At 45.5% G+C, this 9,268-nt stretch overlaps 1 long non-coding RNA gene across 1 annotated transcript; it reads left to right on the top strand.

Annotated features, from left to right (window-relative positions):
• The first annotated feature begins 4,038 nt into the window (after positions 1-4,038).
• Positions 4,039-9,034, top strand: LOC140693087 (uncharacterized). Its single transcript, XR_012068743.1, has 3 exons — positions 4,039-4,199; positions 8,572-8,642; positions 8,851-9,034. It is a non-coding gene; the product is annotated as an uncharacterized lncRNA (long non-coding RNA).
• Positions 9,035-9,268: the final 234 nt, after the last annotated feature.

The following is a 9,268-nucleotide window of genomic DNA, read 5'->3' as shown; positions in this document are numbered from 1 at the left end:
ACCCTAGATGGCAGCATTTTGCCATTCAAGCTATGGTCTATGTCCTGGCACTCCTCCCTGTCCTGCAATATTGCTGCTGAGATAGCAGCTGGAACCCCTCTGGAGGTTCTCTTGTGACTATGTTGCTTTCCTCCAGGCGCATTTTAAATCACTGGGATGCTCATGAACTTTGTTGATTTGGATCATACAGCTGCTGCTAAGTCTATTGGCATTCCACCTCTTTTGGACGCTGTGTACTTCCTGAATTCGCCTAGATGATTCTATCTTGGCTTTCAGCAAGTTTCAGTCTGATTTTTCTACACATAACTTTTCAAACATTGTTTGTTTCTTTATCTCTTGCTTTTCCATCTGGGACTCTTTCGAATTTTAGTCTTTCATGCCTTGTCTTCAACCAGGATTCAACAGCAATGTTTTCATTGGTTTGCACTTGCTTTCCTATGTGTGCTTCTGACCGAGGGATTTCTGTTCCCCTGTCTTCAAAGTCATTCACGCGTCCCTCTGCAATATCTCGTCTGCTTAGGACGGAATGTTAGCCCTGATATTTTCTCATCCACTGAGTTTTCTGAGATTATTTGGCTCGTCTTTAGGCTTTCTCTTCCCCTTTTCTGGTATTCTGCCTTTTGTGATTCTGAGACACTGCTGTTCTTCAGTGTTTCCCTCACCTCCATTTTCAATACTTGCTCTGGAGAGCGTTTTGCAGTCTAGTTGTCTGAAAGCTTATCTTTAGGGCCTTCAATCTCTTTGGAACTGAAAATGGTACTTCCTTTTCCTTTTACTGTATTTCTTCATCTCTACTGGTCAGGTAATTTCAGGTATCTAATGTAGACTTCTAGGGCTTGGTTAAGTGAAAACTTTAGACACTTGGCTCTACACAATTGCATGGGATTTCTGTGAGGACAAATTTTCCTAGACATTGATGCCATGTCCTGTTCCTGTGTGTGTTGTCTGGTCTATCTCCAATTGCTGGTGTTGCCTTTGTTGTGATGAACCCCCCATACTATTTCGATTAGGATAACCTCATTTTGATTACGCTTATCTCACAAATCTGAAAGAGCACAGGACACTTCCTCTGGTGGAAATGGAGCTTCTAAAGGTTCTCAGCTCTGCATTCTACTCTCTGTTATTTTGGAGTGTTTCCAGAAGAGCAGAGTGTGAGTGCGCTTGTGCTTTGTAGTGCCACGGGAATGTCCCACTGAAACCAGTTCTTCCAAGAGCTTCTCTGTCTACAGAAACACCAGTGGAAGCATATCTATGGATGTCACACATCAGGGCCTGCTGGAATGATCCCGCAGCCCGAACTTGGTGTCCTCGCTGCCGAACCGTGCCGGTGCCATCCAAAATGTAGCATCCGCTTTTGAGAGATAAACTGAAGGAAATCCTTCCTCTTCTCACGCTGTGGTCTTGGACCACACTTCCTTGTCCTCTCATCCTTGTGGCACGGGTGCACGAAGCCAACCACAGAGCTGTTGCACATCCGGTGCCTCAAACCAAACCATAATCACAGCCCAGGTTATGAATGTAGCAGATCCTAAGGCTTTTCATTCTGAATTCAAACCCAAGGCCCCCTGGATCCCTCAGACCCGATGCACAATATCTCTGATTCAGCCCCACACATGCTCTATTGGCAAAATGACAAATTGGTCTCTGGTCCTGCAGATGCACTGGGTGTGGCCATGGGACATATCGATAATTTCAACTGCGCGCGCCAGGGTGGTTGCTTGCTCATTGGGGTCCCAGGTCGGTTTGCTCTCTTGATAGGACCCACCACATCCCACAACGCACTCCAGATCCCTGAGACTCAGCGTGTGCCACCATCCGTAGCCCTATCCCTCCCTGAACGCTGCCTCTGCTACCTCAAATTTGGCAGCTCGGAGCTTGGTCTCAGAATCAACTGTGGGGATATTTTGCACTGGATTCTTTGAGTTCTGTCAGCCAAGCATCTGCTGTGCACTCTTCTAACACTCAGCGCATCACCTTCAATCCCATGTCTCCTGTCCGCTTGAGAGTGTGCGTCCAAGTTAAAGAGAGTTTCACCTTTACTGCTCCATCAACAGGGCTCAGACCATGCACTGGTATCCATTCCCTGCTTTTCCTTCTCCTGCTTCCAGGTGTTCTGAGGCCTCATCCTGTCTTTGGAAGTAACAGACCTCTCTTCGGCAAGTGTCCGGTGCCAAGGGCTGGGTGAGTGGATGTTTCCATTGCTGTGTTCATGGGAGCGAGTGAGCGCAGGTTGCACTGCTTCTCTGTCAACTGGGCATCGATGAATCAACACTTTCCAGATACATTTCACAGAAATGTGATTTTTTTTTATCTCTTTGTTTCTATACAGCCGTGGTGGGAGGGATTGTCCGAAGACTCCAGTTTTGACATTGTGTTGATATCTCATTTGCAGTCTTTAAAAATTTAATAGAATTGATATAAATGTTTTGGGAGTTATACGAAAATGAAGTTAGTTTCTGAAACATACTAAATCGACCTAGAAGCCAGACTTGTCAATTTCGGTAACATTTTATCAGCTCTAAGGAAAACATAGACAGATAGAATGCAAACTAGCTGTCCGAACTGTTAAAGGGGTCATGTCAGCTCTTTACTGTTGAAGCCTCCGAAACCAACAGGAACCATGAAATAACTAATGGAAACATGAAATAACCCCCAAGCTTGGATTCCCTTGTGCATGTGGTGCCCTTTAGTCCCGATGACACCTACTGGTCAATGTTGGCATTTCAAGGTGTAACATCCCTCTCAAGGAAAATACAAGAGGAAACGAACTAAATATATACATTTAGCTTTGAATCCAAAGAACCTAGAGGCATTATAGCTATGAGAACCCTGCTGCAGCTATGCTAGGCTACTGAGAACCAGGTGTTCTTCTATCAGTGATGAGAACGCTTAATCATCCGATCATGTTGGGTAAAGCACTTGAATGCAACCAAGTCTGCACCCCCATGATAGATTGCCCCCGGGGCTTGACTCAATTGAAAGACGGTCCACATAAGCTGTGTCTTTCATGTCATTGGCGACTTTTACAGTTCTGTTCACTATCTGACTTCTAATATTTACCTAGACTGTCTTGAAAAACGGAGGCCTAATACAGATTCAAGTTCAGTCAAAGATTCCCCTCACTTACCACACTCCCTTCACCCCAGAGAGGACATAATCCCAGCATTTGCTGAATCTAGCGGAAGGCCATCGTTTCTTTGTGGGAGCTAAGTATTCAATTCCTATCTATTTCATACGAGAGTATTTGACCTTTATGGGGTTCCCTGTTGTTCACAGAGGATGAAGCTAGAGGAACTCTGATTCTAGGAGGGGCTTGCTCTTCTCTTACTGGCTTCATTGCAGCTCAGGTACTGATCCCTCAAAATGGATGCCTGAGTGGAGGGGAGGGAAGAGCAAGTGCTTGATAGCTAGGCCCAAACCTGGGAAAAGGCTTACCTGGGCTTGGTGCACTTTGATCTGAATGGCTTGGAATTGCCCCTTGGGTCGTGTGGATTATCTGACCTCTTTCAAGAACATGAGCGTTTTTATCATCTCTGCCATCTCTTCTCTTTAGACGTCAGGGATCTTGGACCCGTTATTGGAGCAGAGAATTGAGGAACTTCCTCAAGTCCACGTTGGCACTCCGTATGTTTCTGCCTGTATCAGTGAGTTTCAATAGGTCTCATGAATGTCTTTTGAGCCTGGTATCCTCTACAGCTGTCTCCACGCCAGTATTCTCCATTGTAGCAGAACATCTCTCATCCATGTGTTCGCATCTCTCCTCAATCCGTGCAGCCAGCTTATCGGCCAGCTTCTCTTCGTGTCTCCCCTAAAGTCGACTTCACCAGGACTGGGCAAGTCTGAAAGTACCTCGGAGCCTGACCAGTAAGCTGATGACAGGCAGATCTTCCACTGTCTGCCCTTTCAGGTTCTGGAAACTGACCTGTGACCTCAGGTCTTTGGGCAGCAGCAGTATCTCGAACTTACACAGCTTCCCGGACCAAAGACCTAAGCCAAGCTCCACAGAGGGCGGCAGCCCCTCCATCACACTGATCCACCCACAGAACTCTGCCCGGTTACCTAGGATCCAACAGCCACAACAAGCCTCGCGGTAAACACCAACATTCCACCTGGAATCCAACCGCTAACTGCCATCCCCAATGGCTGCTGCATCTTGTCAGTGTTGGGGGAGGGGCTGCATCCGACGAGAGGTTCCTAAGGTAAATGTGATTCTACCCACTAGCGTCCCATGGGCCTTTCTTCTTCCCTCTTTCCTTTGGTTCAGAGCTCTATGCACCGTACCAATGGAGGGAAGTGTGTCCCTTTTCAGTTGATGGTTTCACACGTCTTTAAACTTTCTAACAGTTCACAGTACACAGGGACCCACTAAAGGAGACTTATGTTCCTATAATATCCGTACACCCGGAATACATATGCGTCGCCTGATTTCTGCTGAAACACCCACACTCTCAGGACATGGATCCATTGGATTCATGGGGGCTGAAATTCCAAGAAATGAAACCAACCCCAATGTGCACTTTGCTGTCGGTCTCTTTTGCACTTAGTACACTTTGGCAGAGCTACTTGCCTTTGTTATAGGCTTCTTACATTTCTTCTCTACGTAGCCTAGAATATGGCATTCCTTCATCCTGTTGGAAGACATACAAGTCTACATCACGGACTAGGAAACCATTTGATTCCAAATCGGCATTAGTGTTAGGTCACGATATGCTCTTATGAATCAAAATTTACGAATATGAATGCACGCTTCTGATTTCCGAATACAAGTGTGCTGAGTACATGCAAGCCACGATACTGGGTCGATGCGTTCTGAATGACCCTTGACCTCACCTTGAGTATTTTCTTTTGAATAATCATGGTTCCCTTTGTATATGTCAGCCAACCATACCATTTTGGTGCTTGTTTGTTGGTTTGATTCTTTGTTGGTCTTCTTCTCGCTTGTTTTGCAAACACGTCAGGCCATGCATCTCTCCTTTCGCTTCAAACAGAGTCAAATAAGCTGATTCACTTAAGAGAGTGCTTCCAATCACCTATGATTTCCTGCTTCCCTCTCCCATCTTTAGGGTTTTGATGTCCTCCTTAAGTTCTTCTTCTTTCTTCTCTGCCACACATGCTCTTCTTGCATTTCCAATAATGGTTTCTTCTTTCCATTCCATCTTGCTGCTTTTCTATTCAGGGGAGTTTTCTCAACCTTTCTTTTAGAAAAACTTTTGAACTGCTGAATTCTTTTAAGATTTGCCGGTCTGTAGAATTCTCTAGCTCTGCCGTTATTTGAAATGGTGTTCATGTGGCATAGGCTACCCTAGGTGGCAGCATTTGGCCATTCAGGATATGGTCTGTGTCCTGGCACTCCTCCCTGTCCTGCAATATTGCTGCCGAGATATCAGCTGAAAGCCCTCTGGAGGTTTCCTTGTGACTATGTTGTTTCCTCCAGGTGCATTTTAAATCACTCGGATATTCGTGAACTTTGTTGATTTGAATCATACAGCTGCTGGTAGGTCTATTGGGATTCCACCTCCTTCGGATGCTGTGTAATTCCTGAATTCGCATAGATGATTCTTTCTTGGCTTTCAGCAAGTTTCAGTCTGATTTTTCTACAGATAAATTTTCAGACACTTTTTGTTTCTTTATCTCTTGCTTTTCCATCTGGGACTCATGATTTCTATTCTTTCATGCCCTGTCTTAACCCAGGGTTCAACTGCAATGTTTTCATTTGTTTGCACTTGCTTTCCTATGTCTGCTTCTGACCGAGGTTTTTCTCTTCCCCTGTCTTCACAGTCATTCACGCGTCCCTCTGCATTATCTAGTCTGCTAAGGACTGAATTTTAGCCCTGATATTATCACAACCATTGAGTTTCCTGATATTTTTGGCTCGTGTTGAGACTTTCTCTTCCCCTTTTCTGGTATTCTGCCTTTTGTGATTCTGAGACACTGGTGTTCTTCAGTGTTTTCCTGACCTTCATTTTCAACACTTGTTCTGGATAGCGTTTTGCAGACTAGTTGTTTGAAAGCTTATCTTTTGCGCCTTCAATATCTTTGGAACTGAAAATGGTACTTCCTGTTTCTTTTACTGTTCTTCTTCATCTCTACTGGTCAGGTAATATCAGGTATCTAATGTAGACTTCTAGGGCTTTGTTAATTGAAAATTTTAGACTCTTGTCTCTACGCAATTCCATGGGATTTCTGTGAGGACAATTTCTCCTAGGCATTGATGCCATAACCTGTACCTGTGTGTGTTGTTTGGTATATCTCCAATTGCTGGTGTTGCATTAGTTGTGATGAACAACCCATTCTACTTCGATTAGCATAACTTCATTTTGATTATACTTATCTCACACTTCTGAAAGTGCACAGGACACTTCCTCTTGTGGAAATGAAGCTTCTAAAAGTTCTCAGCTCTGCATTCTTCTCTATGTCATTTTGGAGTGTTTCCAAAACAGCAAACTGAGAGTGCTCTTCTGCTTTTTATTGCCACGGCAATGTCCCAATGAAATCAGTTCTTTCCAGAGCTTCTCTGTCTACAGAAACACCAGTGGAAGCATATCTATGGATGTCACATATCAGGGCCTACTGGAATGATCCCGCAGACCTTCCTTGTTGTCCTAGGTGCCGTACCGTGCCGGTGCCATCCAAAATGTAGCATCCGCTTTTGGGAGATAGTGCTGAAGGGAATGCTTCCTCTTCTCGCGCTGTGGACTTGGACCACTCTTCCTTGTCCTCTCATCCTTGTGGCACGGGTGCACGAAGGCAACCACAGAGTTGTTGCGCATCTTGTGACTCAAACCAAACCATAATCCCAGCCCAGGTTATGAATGTAGCATATCCTAAGGCTTTTCATTCTGATTTCAAATTCAAGGCCCCCTGGATCCCTCAGACCAGATGCACGATATCTCTGATTCAGCCCCACACGTGCTCTATTGGCAAAATTCCCAATTGGTCCCTGGTCCTGCAGATGTACTGGGTGTGGCCATGGGACATATCGGTAATAGCAACCGCACGAACAGTGTGGTTGATTTATTATTGGTACACAGTTCGGTTTGCTCTCTTGATTCGACCCACCACATCCCACAACGCACTCCAGATCCCTGAGACTCAGCGTGTGCCATCATCCGTAGCTCTATGCCTCACTGACCATTGCCTCTGCTACCTCAAATTTGGCAGCTGGGATCTTGGTCTCAGAATTAACTGTGGGGATATTTTGCGCTGGTTTCTTTGAGTTCTCTCAGCCAAGCATCTGCTGTGCACTCTTGTAAATCTCAGCACATCACCTTCAAACCCATGTCTCCTGTCCGCTTGAGAGTGTGCGTCCAAGTTAAACAGAGTTTCACCCTCGTTGCTCCATCACCAGGGGTCCGAACCTGCACTGGTTTCCATTCCCTGCTTTGCATTCTCCTGCTTCCAGGTGTCCTGAGGCCTCATCCTGTCTTTGGGAGTAACAGACCTCTCTTCGGCCAGTGTCCTATGCTAAGGGCTGGGTGAGTGGATGTTTCCATTGCTCTGTACATGGGAGCGAGTGAGTGCAGGTTGCACTTCTTCTCTGCCAACTGGGCATCGATGAATCAACACTATCCAGATACATTTCACAGAAATGTGATATTTGCTTAGCTCTTTGTTTCTATACAGCCGTGGTGGGAGGGATTGTCCGAAGACAACTATTTTGACATTGTGTTGATATCCCATTTGCAGTCTTTAAGAAGTTTAACAGAACTCATTTACATGTTTTGGGAGTTATACGAAAATGGAGTTATTTTTTGAAACACACTCAATCGACCTAGAAGCCAGACTTGTCAATTTTGGTAACATTGTGTCAGCTCGACGGAAAAGCTAGACAGTTAGAATGCAAACTAGCAGTCCAAACTGTTCAAGGGGTCATGTCAGCTCTTTAAGGTTGAAGCCTCCGAAACCAACAGGAACCATGAAATAACTTTTGGAAACATGGAATAACCCCCAACCTTGGATACACTTGTGCATGTGGTGCCCTGTATCCCAATGACACCTACTGGCCAATGTTGGCATTTCAAGGGGTAACATCCCTCTCTAGGAAAATACAAGAGGAAACAAACCAAATATATACATTTAGGTTTGAATCCAAAAGCACCTAGAGGCATTCTAGCTAGGAGAATCCTGCTGCAGTTATGCTAGTCTATTGAGAACCAGGTGTTTTTCTATCAGTGTTGAGAACGCTTAATCATCCGATCCTGTAGTTTAAAGCCATTTAACGCAACCAAGTCTGCACCCCCATGATATAGTGCCCCCGGGGGCTTGACTCAAGTGAAAGACGATCCACATAAGCTGTGTCTTTAATGTCATTGGCGACTTTTACAGTTCAGTTCACTTTCTGACTTGTACTATTTACCTTCACTGTCTTGAAAAACTGAAGCCTAATACAGATTCATGTTCAGTCAAAGATTCCCCTCACTTACCACACTCCCTTCACCCCAGGGAAGACATAAACACAACATTTGCTGAATCTAGCGGAAGGACATCGTTTCTAGGTGTGAGCTAAGTATTCAATTTTATCTATTTCAGCCGAGACTATTTGACCTTTAAGGTGTTCACTGTTGTTCACAGAGAGTGAAGCTGGAGGAACTCTGATTCTAGGAGGGGCTTGCTCTTCTCGTAATGGCTTCATTGCAGCTCAGGTACTGATCCTTCAAAATGGATGCCTGAGTGGAGGGGAGGCAAGGGCAAGTGCTCACTAGCTAGGCCCAAACCTGGGAAAAGGCTTACCTGGGCTTGTTGAATTTTGGTCTGAATGGCTTGGGAATGCCCCTTGGGACGTGTGGATTCTCACGACCTCTTCCAAGAACAGGAGCGTTTTGATCATCTCTGCCATTTCTTCTCCTTCAGACGTCAGGGACCTTGGACCCGTTATTGGAGAAGAGAATTGAGGAACTTCCTCAAGTCCACGTTGGCACTCCGTATGTTTCTGCCTGTATCAGTGAGTTTCAATAGGTCTCATGAATGTCTTTTGAGCCTGGTATCCTCTACAGCTGTCTCCACGCCAGTATTCTCCATTGTAGCAGAACATCTCTCATCCATGTGTTCGCATCTCTCCTCAATCCGTGCAGCCAGCTTATCGGCCAGCTTCTCTTCGTGTCTCCCCTAAAGTCGACTTCACCAGGACTGGGCAAGTCTGAAAGTACCTCGGAGCCTCACCAGTAAGCTGATGACAGGCAGATCTTCCACTGTCTGCCCTTTCAGGTTCTGGAAACTGACCTGTGACCTCAGGTCTTTGGGCAGCAGCAGTATCTCGAACTTACACAGC

Source organism: Vicugna pacos, unplaced genomic scaffold (genome assembly GCF_048564905.1).
Source record: "Vicugna pacos unplaced genomic scaffold, VicPac4 scaffold_19, whole genome shotgun sequence".
NCBI classification, from domain to species: domain Eukaryota; kingdom Metazoa; phylum Chordata; class Mammalia; order Artiodactyla; family Camelidae; genus Vicugna; species Vicugna pacos.
This window is presented reverse-complemented; position numbering and strand designations above follow the sequence as displayed.